The 20549-nt window shown below is 41.7% G+C and overlaps 1 protein-coding gene across 6 annotated transcripts in view; it reads right to left on the bottom strand.

Annotated features, from left to right (window-relative positions):
* dlgap2a (discs, large (Drosophila) homolog-associated protein 2a) overlaps window positions 1-20549 on the bottom strand; it is a 182140-nt gene that overhangs the window by 109653 nt on the left and 51938 nt on the right. The window contains exon 1 of one of the 6 annotated variants that reach the window (XM_040048947.1): window positions 12652-14529. The exons of the other annotated variants lie outside the window; for them this stretch is intronic. The gene's annotated coding sequence lies outside the window, so the exon portion shown is untranslated. Of the gene's footprint in view, window positions 1-12651; window positions 14530-20549 lie in introns of those variants that run through there. 6 annotated transcript variants of the gene reach the window in all.

The raw sequence follows: 20549 nt of genomic DNA, 5'->3' as shown, positions 1-20549 counted from the left end.
ATAGTCATCTCATCCATTAGGACTGTCCTGCCATTCCTCTAACCCAATTGTCCTTGCTACTCTTAGAATTTAGATTCAATTTTGCCTTTACTTTAAATATCTTACAGTTTTCTCTCTGGGCTCTCTTTCCACCCTCCATAGTGGATTTGACCTTTTCACAATGGAGAAGACTGGGTCTGAGGTATTTCACAGCCCTCTGTGATGCTGACCACTTTTCCAGCTTTGACACTTTATGGAAGAAATATGATCTGGCCTGTTCTAATCTCTTCAGGTACCTTCAGATCTGTCACTTTATGCTGAAATGGTCAGAGGTGTTATAAGCGAGAGAGAAACCTCTCGAAGAACCCTGAATAGCAAGTATATGAGCTGACTGTAGACTGCATGGTGTAGAGACTTTATTTTAGACCATTTTATTTTACTCATCATTGATTCTAAAACTTGTGAAAAGATCCGTATGTTCTAGATAATAACTAGAAAGAACTAGAAACTCTTTGGGAAATTGTCTAATGAGGTCATAGAATTAATATCTATTAAACTAGGAAACATATAAACCAATCATATCGTTGTGCACTTTGTGTCAGTGAGCACCAATGCTGCTAATACTGCGTATGCCCTCTTTGGCCTTCAGAACCTAATTCTTCAAAGCACAGATTCAGCAAGGGGCTGGAAACATTCCTCAGAGATTTTGGTCCATGCTGACATGACAGCATCTCACGGTTGATGCAGAGATTTCAGCTGCATTCATGATGAGAATCTCCCATTCCACCACATCTCAAAGGTGCCTCTAAGATCTGGTAACTGTGGAGGCTGTTTGAGTACAGTGAACTCCTGCTCGAAGCAGCCGTCAGAAGATGGTACACTGTGGTCATGAAGGGATAGGCATGATCAGCAACACTCAGGTGTGCTGTGTGGCCCAAAATGTGCCAAGAAACTATCCCCCACCCACAGCACTAAACCACCAGCAGCCTGAACCGTTGGTACAAGGCAGAATGAATCCATGCTTTCACGCTGTTTACACCAAATTCTAACCCTACCATCTCAATGTCAAGACTCATCAGACAAGGCAGTGATTTTCCAGGCTCCTGTTGTCACCTTCTGGTGAGCCTCTGTGATTTGTAGCCTCTGTTTCCTGTTCTTAGCTGACAGGAGCGACGGCCGGTTTGGTTTCCTGTTGCTGCAGCCCATCATCCTCACGGTTTGACACGTTATGCATTCAGAGATGCTCTTCTGCATACTTTGGTTATAAGAAGTCATTACTGGGATTACTGTTGGTTTCCTATCAGATTCCAGTCTGGTCCATCTCCTCTGACCTCTGTGATCAGTCTATATGTCTAAGTGCACTGTTGATGCCACGTGATTAAGAAACAGTGAAACAGGCGTAACTAATGAATTACAATGTGATGCTAATACATCTGCAAACCTGCTGCATGCAGACTGCAAAGTGAACCGCGTAACTCTACATCCCCTTTTGCGTGGTCATGACAACATCACACAAACATAAATCAACTTTATTATTTGTTGGAATTTCAAACAGTTGATTTGCACATATTACATCCACCTAATTAGTCAGTTTATCACGTAGCTTAGTGATGTGGCAGCAGCAACCGTTTGCTCACTAACAAACAGGCTAGATCACAATGTGGCACTTCATACAGCCCTTAGCTGGTCTCACATGCACCATCTGTGTGTTAATGTAAGGTTTCTGAAGGCATGGACAGAGAGCGACAAGAGCAGGGCTTCTGAGGGAACATTGGATTACCTTTGAAGAGATCTGGATGGTCGGTTTGTGCGATTTGATGTCTGTTGTATCAAAACTGCACACTTGCATTAAGTCCTTTCTTGGCCAAAAGTCAAAGGGAGACTTTCAGAAAGGATTTACAGGAGTAAATAATTTCCCAGGAAAAAAACAAAACCAAAAAAGCTTTGCTTATGCTGCTGAAAAACTCACCGAGTAAACAAGAGGAAGAGATACTCAGGACACAGAGGAAGAATATGTGCAGAGCTTTGTGGACGTGGGCAGATAAGAGAAAACATGTACTAAGTAAATGAGGAATAGAAAAAGTCTTCTGGACAGAGGACAAGCAGAAAAGGTACTCCTACCAGTCTCCTGGGGACAGTCTAGCTCCAGAGGGTCAGTGTTCATAAACTATTTGGATGATGACCACTTTCAGTGTTCATTAAAGTCAATGTTGGCATACTGTAAGCTCCTTACTTTGCCCCTGAATGTCGCTGCGTTCGAAGATAGACACACTTGCATCTTTGGGGTTCTTTGCCTTATGATTAGTTATCAATCTAAGCTAGTTAAGCAAATGCATGATGAAAGATGCTGGATTTGGTTTGGTTTAGCTATCAGTACGGTTAGTGTAAAAATGCTCTCTGCATTACAGCGTTCGTTCACAGCTGGAAATATAAAACGTTCCACGTTTCAGTCAGTGGACTTTAACCCGGAAGACACCCCTGACCAGGCTTTTTGTTATCTCGGCAGATGACAACACTCACACTTCCTTTGCTGCTCTCTGTCTCTTTAATTCTCAAATCCTAGCTATGATGACTTCATTTTCTCCATGAGTGTGCAGTCTCACCTTTGACCCACAGAATCTCCCCTGGCTGCCTGTCTATAGGGAGCACAATGGGTCCTCAAATCAGAGTTCATACTGAAATGGTTGCCAGAGCTTAGTGTCTCAATTCAACGCACAGAAAAAGACTGATAGCAATAAAAGAGCAGCAGCTTCAAAGGCACAGTAGTCCATCATGAAGGCTGCTATAAATTTAAAAGCCAATTTCAGTTCTTATGCACGACCAATTTTGACCGTTGGCCTTACCAAATGAGGAAGATCAAAGCATAAAAATACACTCAATGCTTGTACAGTAATTGTACAATGTTATGAGACAGCAGTTTGTGTGCTGAGTGAAAGCATCGTTTTTGCCATCAGTTACATGTTTAAGTTCACTTCTACTCCCTGCTTGGTCTTTAGACACCAACTCTACAGCGTACCAACTGGACTTTGCTATATTTAGGAAAAGATCATGACTTGGATCAACAAATGTAATCCGGCACACTGATAGTAAAAGATACCTGTAGTGCTCAGACATGAAGTCCTGATGATGCACCGTGTTTTGTCGTTGCAGATGCAATGAAAGAAAAGCAAAAGAGAGCATAGGGAGGCGGGACAAAGCATATACTAGGGGAGAGAGAAGACAAATATTTAATGACACGCTGCAGTGGTATATGCAGTAAACACTGTATGGGCAGTGAAATGAGGTGAATAGAAGTGAATAGAAGCCACTAATCAGAAGGTCGGTGGTTCGATCCCAGGCTGCCTCCTGGCTGCATGCCAAATATCCTTGGGCAAGATACTAACCCCATGTTTGCCTACTGGTGGTGGTCAGAGGGCCCGGTGGCGCCAGTGTCCGACAGCCTCGCCTCTGTCAGTGCGCCCCAGGGCAGCTGTGGCTACAACGTAGCTTGCCATTGCCAGTGTGTGAATGTGTGTGTGAATGGGTGAATGACTGAATGTAGTGTGAAGTGCTTTGGGGTCCTTAGGGACTGAGTAAAGCGCTATACAAATGCAGGCCATTTACCATTTACCATTTAATGGTCAGTGCATTACATGAAGTCCCACTGTAGTCTGCACCAACTGCATCCCCTTTAAGATGCATTAAAATAAAGGGGAAGGGGTCACATCATGAAGAGCAACAAATACAGATGGGAAGACACTGCTATATACACACAAGAGGGCAGTTAAGGAAAGTAGAGACAACTGGGTAACGAAACGCAGGTGACAACAATCAAAGTCAACATGAGAGAAAGTAAAACTACAAATGACTACCAAAATAAAAAAGGTGATAAGCAGTAACTAAATAGGGAAATCCAGATAAAAGACTGAACTAAACAACAGGGGAACTGACAAATAGAAAAAAATAAACTCCAAAACAAAAGAAAATAAGGATTAAAGATTAAATACACTACTGAAAGTTAACAATATGCAAACTAAGAAGCAAACTAAAAGTCCATAAACTTGCAATAATAGATTAAAGACCCAGGATCATGAAATCCAGTCTAGAAGTTATAAAACGAACTAATATTTTTGGCATCACTCTGGGACAAAATGTTTCTGATTTTAGAGATATTGTGCAGATGTACGATAGCATTCCTGCATATTTGAAGGACATATCCTCGTGAAAAATGACTCCGAGATTCCTCACAGCGTTCCTGGAATCCAAGGTAACACCATCCAGAATAAGTGTTTGGTTAGATACCATGTTATTAAGATGTTTAGGGCTGTGTAGTTTTATCTGAATTTAGAAGCAGAAAATTAGATGTAATCCAAGTCTTTATGTATTTAAGACATGCCTACACTTTAACTAATTGATTTGTGTCATCTGGCTTCATTGGATCATCTGCATAGCAGTGAAAATATATGCAGTGCTTTCTAATAATACTGTCTAAGGGAACATTGTGTAATGTGAAAAGTACTGGACCCAGCACAGAGCCCTGTGGAACTCCATCACCAAGTCTATCATATATACACAATTCAAACCATTCCAGCATATTTCCTTTAATAGCACCAGCGTACTCTATTTAATATATTAAAATTTTATGATCAGCAGTATCCAATTCTGCACTGAGGTCTAGCAGGACAAGCACAGAGATGAGTCCACTGTCAGAGGCCATAAGAAGACCATTTGTAACCTTCACTAAAGCTGTTTCTGTGCTGTGATGAGCTCTGAAACCTGACTGAAACTCTTCAAATAAGCCATTCCTCTGCAGATGATCTGTTAGCTGTTTGACAACTACTCTTTCAAGGATGTTTGATATGAAAGGAAGGTTGGAGATTGGCCTATAATAAACTAAGACAGCTGGGTCAAGTAAGTCTTTTTAAGTAGCAGTTTAATTAGAATCCCCTGAAAGCCTGTGGTATGTATCCTTTTAATAGAGAGAAACTGATCATATATAAAATCCTAGTATTAATTCTCCAAAAGTTGATTCTGTTCATCTGGACGTAGCGTTTTGTGGGAGAAACGTTTCGTCACTCATCCAAGTGGCTTCTTCAGTCTCAGCTGACTGCAGGTTTCCCCAATCTTATAAACAGTACACAGTATAAATATTGTAGTTCACAAAGGCGTAAAGGACAGGAGGACTGTAAATAAATATTATAGGTTATTAAAAATGTTGTAGTTAACATTATGTCTTACAATAGTCCTTCTGAGGGCTTCTGAGTATTTCACAGATCAAATGAAGATCATCTCAATTAGAACAACAACATACCTTCACCAGCTTACACGTTATCAGGTTTAAGGTGTGTTTTTGTGAATTATAGCAGGGACTCCCTCCCCTCTCATTACCTGGTTTATTTTTAAAAGGAGCTGTGTACTGATATAATGGAAGTGCGTCAGTCCAACACAAACACAATAACAGGTATTTCTAAAGTGTTTGGCAGAAAGCCTAATCATTTCCAGTTTTTGCTGCTGCAATCTTCTGGAACAAGTACTGTGCCATCAAGGGACCCTGTCGTCCTGCACTTATAGACTACAGAGAGAAAACCAGCTCGTCTATTTTCATATGCATCTACCAAAGCGCCACAGCTTTGGTCTCCATCTCTACATTATATCACATGGTGGAATCACACACTACACTGCTGATCTTGCGACAAATCAAAATACAATAAACAAATGTACATATAAAAAATTAAGGGAAATGTCTTCAGTTTTAGTCAGTTCGGTATATTTTTATTTCTACACAACCAGCAGAACTAATCTGACTAATGTGTATTATTATTTTCTCTTCAGAACTTAAATCTGCTGCTAATCAATACCACCCACGTTTATTACAACAATAATGAAAGTAGCTGAACTAATGCTAAAACTAATAAAAGGAAAGGGAAATTAAACCATTAAAATTAACTCTTGGCTGCTCCCTTATTTCCCAAAGGGTTACCACAGCAGATGGATGAACACATATAATTTGGCACAGATTTTACGCCGGATGTTGTTCTTCTCACAACCCTCCTATTTGTCTGTGCTTGTGTCCCCTGAGGCTGGGTTTTTATGACAGACCTTTCATGTGCTGGCAAATGTGTCAACCACTACACCATCGAGCCACTGAGTCCAAACTGAAAAGGCAAAAACAAAAACACTAAACTAAATCTACTGCGGGGCCAACGCGGAGGTCAGCCAGCCACTCACAATCACACCCTATTATGGCCGATTTAAAATGACCAGACAACCCAACATGCATGTCTTTGGATTGTGGGAGGTAGCTGGAGTGTCCAGAGAAAACCTATGCAGGCACGGGGAGCGCACGCAAACCCCACACTTGAAGACCTCACCCAAGCTCATAGATTCAAACCCAAGACCTTCCAGTGTTAACCACCACAGCACCGTGCCACATTTACAGTGTTTTCATGAAATGTGTCCAACAGTGTCATCTGCTGACCAAAAGCAACAATGCATGCAAGACAATGCAACACAGAAGATTTCACTGTCCACATATTAAAAATATTAGGCTGAAAGTCTCTTCAGACAACATGCAAACCTGGTAAGCCAGATTTGTCCTGCAGAAACATAATATTTTAACGCATCGCATCTGATTAACACATCTCTCTTCAGTCATTCTCACTTCAGACTTGTAGCAGAAGAAGAAATCAGGCCGATCTGTCTTTCAGTAATGAATGTCAGGAAACAGCTGCAGTTTGTGAAAAAAAATTGGTCCTCTCCAATAATTATTTGCATTAAGGGAAATAATCTTATGGGACTAGTTTAAGCCTATGAAGAGAAGTCATTTCCTACTCACGAGTAACTGAATGAGCCCTTTTTATGCTGCGCTGTGCCATATATCAATATGTAGCCATTCCTCTCATAAAACAAGTCGTTACACTTTTCAGGAATCTGAAAACCACTGGAGTCATTATCAGCTTCTCATCCGCAACAAAATTGGAAGCGAGTTTGCATTTGGCATCATACCATGTGAACCGGCTTGAAGTAACGCAGTGAGAAGCTCCCGTGAGGGGGCTGAGGGATCAAACTGAAGGCAAAATAAGATGCACTGTTGCGGCATCCCTCCACCCACACAGTCACCGTGCTCACTCGCACGCGTGTACTCCAGTCATGGCTGCTGGGGGGCGTACGTGCACAGCTAATGTGTGTCTGATCAGCACGTATATGCCAGTGCACGTGCGTGGGTGCGTTTCCAGTGCACTCCATCATTCATTTCTCTCCTTGTCACTCTTTCGCCCCTTTTTTTGTGTTAATTTTCTCAATCCCTCCCACCTTGTTTTGATCTCTTTCTTCTTTTCTCTCCCACTCGCTCTCAGTCACAAAAATATGCACGTGCACCCATCTATCCACCCACGCACGCAGTTGGCACGGGCGAGTCCCCGAGAACCAGCACGGTTTGGCATGGGGTTATGCAAAGAAATACAAAAATCGTTGCGGCACCACTGCCTAATGGTGTCTCCATGGCAACTAAGGGAGCAAGGCCCTGCGTTGCAGTGTCAAACAAACACAGCAATTTAAACTTTAGTGAAGAAACGAGCTGGATGATGCTCTTGCATCATTACTGTATTTGACACACTTTAGGTGGCGGATATTTCACACTCATGAGTGCATGATGTTTAGCATGGAGAAAGCAGCCTGTGCAGCACACAGTAATACAGTGACACTGACTGTGTAGCATTCAACTCTAACAGACAGCCGGTTATACACAGTTTTATTATTTTTGAATTACACTGTGAGCATTTCCCAAATTAATCTCATTTTCTGTGTTTTGGGAACATGCTGGACACTCGTCTGTAATTTCAAAGTGAACTTTTTTGCTTCAAACGAAGGTTTTTGCACTGGATGACACATCTCCAGGACAGCAGGGGGACAAGAGGATAACGCAGAAGTGGCTCTCTGAAATATCAAAACTGTTCTCACACGAAGAAGAGCATTAGTCATTCTGGCAAACTCCCAAAAATGACATATTTTAATATTCACTGGAGTAATAATCACTCTGTTCTGTGCGGTGCAACCAGAGGGAGCCCAGGTGGATGGATGACTCAATAAAACGTCACATAGTTGTTAATTTCTCAGCTTCGCGCTGACGCTGGTTATTATCATTGCCATGGCAACGAAGTCTCCCCAATCGATGACAATGTGATGATGCAATACTACATTAAACTGCATTTAAGGTGCTTTACCCCAGGCTGCCTAAATATAACCCAACCTCACCCATAATATATGATGGAAATATGTGAATGAAGGAGCAAAGATCCAAATCTTAGCTAAACCAGAGCTACAAAGTGAAGGCGCTGGCATGACTGTGCATTAGTGTGGATTTAAAATAATTTTATATAAACTGGTTATTCACGTTCTTTTCTAATAAGCTAGAAAGGTAGGAAGCCAAGTGTAATGAGTTCTGTGCAATAATCAGCTTAATACTGTATTGCACTTGTGATCTGCCCAAATTGCCTATTTAAACTCCGAGTACAGTATAGTCAGGTCGATTTACTTACAGGGCACATTTATTGAGTTTAGCAGAACAACAAGTGAACACACCATCAGAGTGATCCATCTCAAGACGTTGTGTTAATGGTAATAACGATAAACAGTAAGTTATTTTTATTTTCCACCTAATAATTCTAAAAAACAAAGAAAACAAAAACTGTAATTCATGTTTCTGTACACACACACACACACACACTGCCCTTTGTGCTACCTCATCTTTGACTTTGAGGCACAAAGGTGTGTCAGCTAACTGTCGGTGCAGCTAAAGGGAGAAAGCATCGCAGTTGGAGCAGCTTATTCAGGTGAAACTTTTAAGAAGCAAGCCCAAGCAGTGCTTTCAAGTAGCAAAGAGCTTGTTCTGTTTCAGTGCATGAGTCATTTGGCTTTAATGCTTTACCTGTGGCTCAGAGGCTGGGCTCTGGCACGGACTCAGGATGCAGTGCAACCTATTGACTGCCCAGGGACAGAGAGAGAGAGAGATAAAAGCAGAGCTATAGTGGACTGAGAGCGCTGGTGAGTGACAGACACACAGAGAAGGAGAAGGGGGAGAGATGCCAAGGCAGAAGAAGAACAGAAGGCTTTCTTCTTCTCTTATTTTTGTTTTTGGGCTCAGTTCAAGATTCTCTGTTGGGAGAGAAGCCTCCTCTGAAGAGGCGGCTGCTCAGAACCTCAATAGCATCCAGCCTGTGTTCTTGTGTATGTGTGTTTTTGGGTAAGTGTTCCAAAATGAGAGCGCTGATGGAGTCAGCTGGACCCTGATTGGAGTCAAAACCATTATCCCAGCAAAGCCATTATCCCATTAGATAGCACGCCTCACGCAAACACATTCACGACCAACAAAAAGGACACAACTCATATCAGCGGCTCATCATCTGCAGCAAGTGGGATGCCCCGCACTGACTGGTGACTTATTGTCGGTGCCGGGCCACCATCTGTGCGTCAGTTCACACGTTCATCCGGAGCATTATCCTCAGCGACTATCCTAAGCACAGCCCGGCCACAGCTTTCATCCATGTCAGCTGCTGAAATGATGATGCATAACAAATGAAGTCTTCAGAGGAACGCATTCCTTTGCAGTAAAGTCCCCGAGGCTGCACCGCATTAAATGTATGCAACCACTTCTCCTCTCCTTCTCTGTCGTTCCAGTAACTGGTCACTATTGGACTGTGGCAATATTTTTCCTTTTTGAAAATCAACCTCCAACCTTGAAATCTGGGCACTGCAAACTTGATTTGTTACTGTAGCATCAGTGTTTTCCAAAACCTGTCTGCAACCTTTGCAGGCGAATAATCATTTCAAGCTCCCTCGCTTCCTGCACAGCGTCTGACTGCCAGGCCTTCGCACAATTAAATTAAAAGCTCCTTGTTACAGCCATTATGGAGTTTCCTAATATGCAGTACAGTAGAAGGAAATGATTAGCATTACAATGTGCTGATGGTGATATTCCATACTGCTGCAGCTACATGTCAAGACAGAGAGATGATAGGCTGCAGGAATCCTTCCATGCTGTCATGTTCCCTCTGATTTGTTTACAGCCGGCGACTGTTTTCAGTGTTTGATTGTATCCGACGCGAACCGCCAAGATCACTCAGAAGGCTTCTGTGCAATCTTTACTGCACTTATCATTTTGCATGTAAAATAATACCCACTGGTCCATTTTTCATTCTTTACTGGCTTCTTCTGGAAAACATTTGCTTAATTTATGCAGGCGCTTTGAGACGGTGCATCAAACAGAAGTGAAACGGCCAAACTAGCTAAGATAAAAAGACCTCAGCCCAAACACAGGCCATGCCAATCATCCTCGGGAAACAGCATTATCATTGTGTAAAAAAATAAAAAACATTTTGTGCAATAAAATGGTTTTTGCGGGGCTAACAGCTGTATCTGTCTAATTCCTGCTTCATCCTAATTCCCTCTAAGGGTGCTGAAAGGGACAAGCCACACAGAGCAGTTATCTGACAAGACAATCTACTATACTCCGTGTTATTGTAAGCCAGGTGACATACTACAAACACGATTTCTCAAGTTTGGTGCTTGACGAAAACAAATTGGTACTGAATAAAGTAATGGCCCAGCAGCTTAGCAGAGCATGAGGCTGGTTTATACATGGGTGTTGTTATTAACATGCATGAACCTTTCAAAATATGGGAAATGATGGTGTCGTGGCAGGTGGTGGATCCACTTCTGATACTAAAGCAAAAGATCAGTGCAAACTGCTTCACAAAGATGCTGGCAGCTTGTGTTTCATTACTCAGGCTTTGTGCAAAAGAGTTTGTGAAGGTGATGAGTGGAAGCGCGTGTTTAAACACATGTGCCAATCATGGAGGCACATTAAAGCGCATTAAGTAAATGAGAGGTAAGAGCAGATTGTGTAATCTTATCTGTAGTCACTGCGTTCGTTTGAAGAGTTTAAGAGTTTAAGAATGAGTTAATGTTCAATTTACAGAATATGGAGTTAAATTTGTTTTTCTTTGGATACTGTTATAATTCTGCTGCTGCATTTTATTCTGGTCTAATAAATATGGAAAAAAGACACATTCCTTCATTATGGTTAGTAAGGAAACTTGTGACTTTGAAGTCTTCAAGCTTTGCATATGTGTGCTCAAGTACTCTACTGATCCATGAAGAAACTCAATTATTTATGGGTCTGGAACATGAACTGAAATTCACTGACACTTAAACTGGTTCCATGTATTGAGTCACTTGGTTGCTTTTTTTCCTGTTTTAACTGTAAAGGCTGAAAATCAAGCAGGTGAGCTGAGCGTGAATGCATACAGCTGCAGTACAGTGACACTTCAGTGTGACATGGAGTCCTGATACATGCACACACAGCTTGCAGCATTATACTCAGTAATAATATACAACAGAGTGCATGTGTGAGGAAAATCCTGTACAAGTAGTGAGCACTGCCCGGGGGGAGGGCATGGCAGACGAGCCAGAAGAAGCATTTAGTGTTTATAGTTCACACGTTTAGATTATGTCATTTAATTACTTAGCATAGTGGCATTATGTGCACAGTTGTACGATGGGTGATAATTCCCCGGGGATCGGTCCACCTGCATCTGCAAAAACACCACACAGCCTGCTGGATGTCACTTTGGATTACAGCCATCTGTTTAAATACTGTGAAGTGATAGATAAAGAGCCTCTTTACTGAACCCACGCTGTCTGTGGCTGAATAACATCGTGTCTCTAAGTAGATTCAGTGTGAGAGTCTGTCTGCAGTGCAGCAGTGAACATCCAAAGCATCTCCTCTAACTGGCTGCTGTGGCTCTGCGCTCCACCAAGCAGCTGATTTACACCAGTAGGTGAGAACCTGGGAACCCAGGTTGTAATTCGTCACCAAGTCACCACCCACAGCGGAACGCCACCCAATACCTGATGAGGAGACGGCGCTGTGCCGCGGACGAGTGTTTCCCAAAAGAGAGCGAGTGCCCTTACGTGTGAGGGCACAACCACAGTGAGCAGAGCAGCGACAAACGATAGCGTTGAAAGGGAAACACACACGCAACAGTACAAGCACGCATGCACACGCATGCATTCAGACTAAAAGCACTTCATTCACAAAAGCCGCCCACACAGAGCCCAGCCCGTTGAAACTTTACATTAGACACATACAACACTGCCCCACACCCACATGTACACGCTCACACACCCACAGCAGTGCCCTCTCCTCACAGCGCTGTCACAGAATCTCATTGTTATCATCCCTGCTGCACCGCACTGTGTATGCACTACCTCTGCCACTGCTTCCCCTCCCCAAAAACCACAGTGAGGGACTCAAACACACATTTATGGAGCTACCGTCAGTCCACATCATTTATGGCTGCATGTGGAACGTGCAAACCATTTTACAGCACCAGGAGGTAAACAGAGCTGCCTCAGTCTTTGAACTAACAGTTTTAAGTTGCTGCAGGATTTTTTTTTTTTGCACAGAAGCTCAGCTGGTCTATTATAAAAGCACAAAACTGGAGACAGGTGCACATATGTTACATACAGCATGTGTTGGACTTGTGTTTGTACATAACTTCCACCAAAATATCTCCTCATGACAACATATCAGCCTCCTTCAGGGAGAAATGGGGAAACAGAGCTTCTCTGTAACCTGCCACAAACAAACACATGATGAACATGAAGGAACATGAACCCAGAGAAACAACTTACCTGGCACACAGTCTAAAAGCAGGAGGCATCTAGGACCACAAGCTTCTCTGTCATCTGGAGACAGCAGAAGATTAGACAGTCATAGTGCATGAGATTAAAGACTTCCTGAGCTCTCTCATCTATCCTATGACTTTTGCCTCACATTGATCCAAACCTTCTGAGAAAAGGTAAGGGGCTGGCAAAAGGAACGGCTAAAAAGGCAATGAAGGGTGGCAAAACGCCTGTGAGATGCTCAGATCTCCTCCACTAAGACGAGTTGCGAGCACAACGTGAGGACCATCCACTGCAGCAGAGCAGAGTAGCACGCAGCAAAGGAGGAGAGGGAGGGAGAGAGGAGCGAGGCAGGCAAAACAGGCATTTACTGCTGCTGGTTCCAAAAGCACGGCTGGAGCGAAAACCTGGGACTGGAGTGTGGATCCTGCTCTTTTGCTTTCATACAAATGGAGAGTTATGGAAAGAAGGGAGCACAGACAGAGCAGAGCATCGTTGTAGGACGTGGTGAAAGGCTTATGTCTGCTGCACGACCTCCATCTAACTTCTCTTTTGCACGACATTTAATATTTTCCCCTTCTTGGCAACAAATATTGCATGTTTGCTATCATTCTCCAGCTTCTTCAGAGTTGCTGTGGACAAACTATTGAATCATCTCTAACAACAGCTGTCATATTCTTTTGTTTCCTTACTTTATTTCTCTTTATTGTGCTGTCTCGGTCATTTTCCAGTTATATAAATCTGTACAACGGAGATCCAAGGTGATGACGGACACTGCATTCCCACAGGAACTCAAATGATGCACAAGGAGTATTAATTCTATAACCGCACATGGATATTCATATTAAACTCTTTCTGACAATGTGGCACATTTTGCTATAATCTCTCTTATGGAGCAATTGGGCCACCTGGCTAAAGTGTCTCTTGCTTACTGTACTGTAACAAGGGAACAGGCTTTTAGTTAGAGTCCTTCGGCCCCAGCAGGGCTCAAGGTCGCTTGGCAGAGCTGCCTGCCGGCAGCCGAAATCCTTCAATGATTAACAGCGGCAGACAGGATGGAAAAGCTGTCAATCCAAATCTATAGTCTTGGCCAAGAGAGCCGGCCAGCTAACCCACGTGCATTCTAACAGCGCTCGACCAGGTAGAGCGGGGAGATTTATGAACCCACAGAAAAAAGTCAATCCCCTCTCACCGAAAAGGTGGGTACATACAAAATACTGATATTGTTCTGCAGCTCATCAGGGGACAAGACAAGGTCAGAATGGCTGTTTGTCTGAGCTCAGGTCAGAGCAACGTTTGATCACATGTTACCTGGTGGATTCATGTTTTCACAGCTTCATTTGATCTTTAATTGTAAATCTGTTGTCAAAACACACAGCTGTGGGACGGCTGCTGTACCGGGACGCACCCCGGAGAGATCACCAGCGTGACCAGAGAACTTGATTGCTTAAACCGTGCTTTATTAAAGTCTTTTGTTGGTGAGGCATTCAATGTAATATAGGAATTCTGAGTTGTGCCTCACTTCTAGTTCTCTTGAATGCTTTCATAGCTAAGGATAAGGTTTGTTTCTGACTTCCTGAATTAGCGTTAAAGGTTAGTCTGGCGTTTTCCTAGTTTCTTTGCCCTCTTAATTGAGTGAATTCTTTAGTTTCAATCGTCGCCAGGGTTTCCTTAGTTCCTTCTGATCTGTTGCATTGTGTAAATAAAATGCTGCTGTTGCATTTTCACTCCTCGGCTCCGGGTGGTATCTGCACTTGGGTCCACACCTTGTCTACAAGCCTGCCGGCCACCAGGAGCTTCTTCTTGTGAGGTGACAGTGCTAGCCGCACGATCTGATATCCTCGTGTTGGTGTTGTTCCCAGATCATCGTACTAAATGTTGTTCCAGGATCAACATTGCAAGTGACCAATCAGAATGTTGTGACGTCATACTTTTGCGACTTCGGGAAAAACCGGCGTAAAACAAAAAACTGTACTTAAGCTGCGTGAAACCGCCTCTGTCCGCCGATCAACGGAAACCTGACCCTAACCCTAACCCTTTAATAAACAGTAAGCAGAATTGATATTGTCCTTGCAACATTGGAATTTCATAAATGCACGAATGGCTTGGCGCGCAAAAGAATAACGTCACAACAATGTGATTGGTCACTTGCAATGTTGAACCTGGAACAACATTTTCATGATGGTCTGGGAACAACACCAACACGAGGATATCAGATCAACCGTGCTAGCCACCGTGCTAACAAACCAATACTGGACTTTATATTATGAATTGATTAAAGCTGATGACACGTTACAGTGACATCAGCACACATTATATTTTATGAGACTGATGTTTTTATGAAAGCATTGTTACATGTTACAAATATTGGCTTTCCATGCTGACTTATTTGTGATAAAAAAAATAACTGTTGTTGTTTCTCACTGCATAAATTAATGCTGTTTGACTCAAAATTATCTTTTTATTTTTTTTCTTCCCCAGTTTTAGCAAAAACACAGCACTGACTGCCAAGCTTAAGATTTCTTCAGATAATTTTCCTGCAAGCCTTTCAAAAGTTTTAGTGGACTAAAAATATGTTTATTGATCATTTAATACTAAGCTATAATAATTATATATAATTAGCATTAGCTTTTGCGTGGTTAAAGGTATAGCGTATAATTGTTCACAACTAGATGTCAGTAGATTGCAGTCAACTCAATTCTGCCCCCTGGCTGCTGTTATTGTTGGACGATGTCATTACACACCGTGCATTCCTTTATATGATTTTACTAGCAACAGGTCGAATATTTAAGTCCATCACTATCAACGACAAAGCAGCAGCCTTATTTATATATAAGAACATTATATATAAAGGTGCTAATAAGCTCTACAACCTAAAATAACTCTTTGTTAGTCAGTCAAAGGATTTACAATTGCTTTTAAAATTAACACATTTTTACCATTAATTACAAATACTTAAACATCTTTATTGAATTTGGCCAGAAATAAAACACTGGAGTAAATTTTGATAAACAGCCATCAGATAAACTTTGATTTCTCAAAGTGTGAAATCAGGAAGGAAAAGTGTGACCTTGAAGCTCACAGGTCATCTGCTAACCAGCCGAGCATCTCGTGCTCTGACTGTGACTGTTGCCTCCTCGTCAGAAAATCGCTTCTTTAGTTTGATTCAGTCCCTTTGCGCAGGAAAAATTTGGGAGCGAAATAAAGCAATTTGTTATATTTTACAAAGTCTGATGAGAAACTGCAGCTCAGAAAAAATACTTACAATATGTATAAGCGCTCATTAGCGTCCTCGCCGAAAGAAATTCATGTTTTCCAGGAGCAATTTGGTCCAGAATGTAGAATATATGATAATGTAGCTCCTCAGACAAGTTACAACTCTAAACTGGTGCAACATGGAAAGACTGACAATGAAGACTGATTGTAAATATGTGCTTGTTTGGTTTCTACAAATTTACAAGATTTAAAAAAAATCAATTCTCAATGTGAAGTAGGAAAAGAACGCGATCGATTACGTCCGCCCTGGACTAATAACGCTGGTCTGCACATGCATCCTGCTCGTTGCACAGCAACATTTAGTTTGCAATCTGCGATTTTGTTTTTCAAACTAGGAAAATGACAAAAAAACAAAAACAGCAGAGCGCAGTGTCACCAAACCTCCAACCCGCCTGCAGCCCCTTCATGGCCTGAACAAGCAATTCAGACACACAAGTCAATAATCTTAAATACTCGGTCAAGTCACCAAATATTTCATCATTATTTCTACTACCTTCTTTTTTAAAAAAGAATTCTCAATAAAGCATTTATAAATTATACATTGTATCTATTATTGCAAGTTTCAGTATTTAGAAGAATTTTTAAAAAAATCAGTTCATTGCGTTTAATCACAGTGAGCTGTGGGCGCTTTTGTTTACAGCTTATTTTTGAATATATTTTTAAAAAGAGTCTTTCTCTCTTCCAGAGAAAGACTAATGGAGCTCTCGTTCTCCTAAAAGCATATATATCTGAAGAGCAATTTTCTTATGAATAAATGTAGCGCTATTTTAAAATCACCACTGTTCATTAAGCAAGTCATTAGTTCACTCAGCTACTTTCACAAAGCATTTGCAGAAGAAAAAATTATGCAGAACACTTGACAGACTTGCACAATCTGCTACATCAGGTAGAAAAAGACAGCTTCAGATTCTCTGTGTAATCTTATGTAAGCCCAGTTTATTTCCTCCCATCTCTTCATCTTTTCCTTCCTTTTTCGGAAGTATTGTCATTCTCCGAGCTCGACACGTCGTGAACGTACAATACCTCTACTCTCCTGTGTCGGCCGGGGAAGTGGGACTTCCTCTTTGTGTATAACAAATCTCATCACACAAAAATATTCATTTCACGGGTCGCTGTCCCACACAAGCCAATACCCACAGCGGGAAAGGCATTAAGCATTACTCCTTTCTCTATTCAAATTCAAGACTGCAAAGTGCGCCTGTGCAAGAGATATCAGCCTCCCGCCGAACGTGGTTTGTCCTCGTAATGAGGTTTGCGGCCACATCTAACCATTCATTCAAGCCATTCACCAGCAGGCTTATCATTGCTCTCCAATGACTTTGGCTAAATGACGTGCAAAGGAGACACGTCTCACCTGTCTTGTTGCATTGGACTGATGTGCTCTGGGCAGTTTGTCATTGTTTGATGAAGCCCCATGAAGGCCACTCAGTGTTGAGGGAATTATGCATGGAAGGAAGGAGAAAAATGAAAATCTATTGCCTAATTTGAACCATGTCCTCAAAATCAAATGATCTATATATATCTTACTGTTTCACATGTTTCGAAACATGCTTGGTAAAGTGATAAAAGTAATAAAGTGACAGAGAAACCAAAACAAACAACAACAATCACCACAAAACACACATAAGAAATCCTATAAAATCTACAAAAATGACTTCAGTAAAAAAGAAAAGTAATGAAATTATATTAAAACAAAGCAAACAAATCCATAAACAACAGCAGCTGAAATGACCTTCGGATTAAGGCGAGGGAAGTTTTAGATTCTTCGGCATCTTATTCCAATTAAAACTGGACTTACCAAGCTCATTACAAACAGCAGCACCTGCATCGTAATGCAATCACCTGAAAGTGTTCGATAAGGCCCCACATTTAAGAACAGCAACAAAGTGGGCGAAAAACACAGGAAGGGTATTATTTAATGGGGAAATATAATCCACTTGGCATTTCTCTGACATTTTACTCTCAGATTTAATCCACACAGCTATAAAGTTTATAACTGTGTAAAAAAAAAGCTAACAGAATTTATTTTCCCTGCACTAAACATACAACTTCCTGCTGAACACATGCTGCCCCACCACTGTTTATAAAACTGAAATTATAAACGTTACAGGGCCTGTGTAACATGGATTTAAGAAGACTACGCACTAAGCGCTGCACACAGCAGTGCACTAAGGGTGGCGCTCCTAGCAGCATGCTCACAGCATCGAGCTAACATTTGGCAGGTATAATGGTTACCATGTAGCATACCACCCCACTGAGGCTAAAAGGTCGTTAGTTTTTCTTTAATTTTCTACCAAAAGTGTAATGACAAATTCAGTATTAAGGCCTCAGTCACAGAGACCTATTCGTCTGTTGTTTGGGGAGTGGTTGCTGACTGTTGCTGGGTAAAGTTGGCCACAAAGCTGGTGATGGACCGTAAACCTCCTTGTGATTGCTTTGGTGCCTAGCAGATTGTGGTGATCGTCCACAGCTTGCATGGAAGATGCAAACTTGTCTCCAAAGACTTGCTAACTAACCACCGAGCAGTAGGGAAATGTTCGAAAGTACGATGCAAACCAGAAACAAAAATGCTCGCTTTCAAAGTAAAAGCTGTGACTGTTGAAACACATTTAAAAAGGTGCAACTGCTGCTCTGTTTCCACTTTGTGTAACACTTGCCAGTCTGCTAGCAACCAAAGCAAATGCTAGGACGTTTTCAGTGCAACGCTATATTTCTCTGTGCAACCTGTTTCAGCTTGCAACAGCCAGGAAGTTCCAGCAAACCCTCAACAACCAGTAAAGGAATAGACAACTTGTGTCTAGGCTCGTGTGACTGGGGCCTAATATAGTAGTGAAGAGACTCGTGTGAGCCTGGAGGAAGCATGAAATCAAAGGGTGAGTCAATGAAATGCAGCATAGTGGCAATGCTACAGGCTAACTACTATAGCTGTGGGCCTTTTGTCAGAACCTACAGGAGCTCCTCCAGAGCCACGGCCGACACTCTGCAACTTTTTTCCTTCTGTAAGGTGGTCTTAGTAAATTAGCTTTGGATAAAATCACTCCAGTAAGTCAGCTTCACCTGGACGCACCGTTCTCAGTGCCTCACTGCCTTTAGAGCCCAACTATGAGCTGTTCACCTGTTAGGCATCACAAAATAACAATTTGTGAGTAACACAATTTAGTAGCCACTGTTTTCCAGTAAATATCCAACATCTGAATTTAACCAAGCCCACACACATGCATTACTGTGGCAAATTGTGTACAGTAGACCATGCGTTACCTGCACAGCATCAAAGCTTCTAAACTACCATGACATTAAATGTATCCAAGAGGAAATATCTATCAGACAAATCAAATCCAGAGATAATTTAATACTGTGTCTGTATTCCTGGCATATCTGGCTCTGCTTGCAGCTGGAATGATGGCTCTCCTAGGATCTGCTTTCTCAGATCTCATTTGCTGCTAGTTTTGTTTGTGGCTTGTGTGTGTGTGTGTGTGTGTGTGTGTGTGTCTATATTATGTAACCACTGTACCCTCTGCTAAACACTGCTATAGTTGTTCAAGGTGATATCGTCCACAGTATTGAAAAGCATTTCTCACACAAACCTCACAACCTGGCAGTGTGTCTGCATCACAGCACAGATTCACACCACAGAATAAAGCAACTATGTAACAACTGAATCATTTACAGTAGATTTTAAAGATATAGGGGGTGGTGGTGTCTAGAGAGGCTCCATTAATATCAGTCCACACCTACTTCAAATTATATGAGGCGTTAACCAAAAGGAGGAATGTTACCTGCGTGCATTTTTCATGTTGCTCCCTAATTCTTATCGCCTGCCACCTGAGCATTGACTGGGTCAGCACAAAGCTTGATGAACGATGCCTGGTTAGGCTCTAAGAAAAACAATGTGCTCAAAATGCCAAGTTGTTCTGTTTGCAGCTGAGGAATGCATAAGAAATGACTCCAAGCAGGTGATTACTTGACTGAATTAAGTGGTGTGATGGATTTTCCCAAAGGTAATAACAAACCCAACAAAGATGAATGTGTGAGCAAAAGTCCTCCTATTGCAAGTGGATAATGAAGAAGTAAAACACACATGCAACACTCGATTTCTTAAACTGCAGTGCTACTTTACTTCCAGAAGCAGACAATAAATTGTTGCAGCTGAAGTTTTATTTGGGGAATTCACCTGAAACCCTCAGAATGAGCTGAGACGTGACACGTGTTAACGTTTTAATGTCTATAATCTTGAATACAAACAAATTAATCAAAGGAAACTTCTAAAAAGTCCTTTTTGGGTCCATTTTAAACGATCATATGACCGCGTGGGATAGGTCATCGTCTAGCTTCTTTCCATTTGAAAATAATATTCAAATGCAGTCATTTTTAAGCATTTATGAATTTGGAGTCATCAGAAATATTAGAAAAAATGAATTATTAAGATGCATGTCTTCTTTCTAATCACCTAGAGCTATTGTCAAAGATGTTAGCCAAACACTGACCAGTGTTAACTTGTCACTGTAATTTCCTCTCCAGATATCTTGCTGGTTCAGAGCTTAGTTTGATCAGCCACTTGGGAGTTCCTTGGACTGCTTTCATGGATTCAAAATGTTCCTTCTACTTTGTCCTGATGACATCATCATAATCGT

The sequence above is a fragment of the Simochromis diagramma genome, unplaced genomic scaffold, assembly GCF_900408965.1.
Source record: "Simochromis diagramma unplaced genomic scaffold, fSimDia1.1 OVJJ01000305.1, whole genome shotgun sequence".
Lineage (NCBI taxonomy): Eukaryota > Metazoa > Chordata > Actinopteri > Cichliformes > Cichlidae > Simochromis > Simochromis diagramma.
This window is presented reverse-complemented; position numbering and strand designations above follow the sequence as displayed.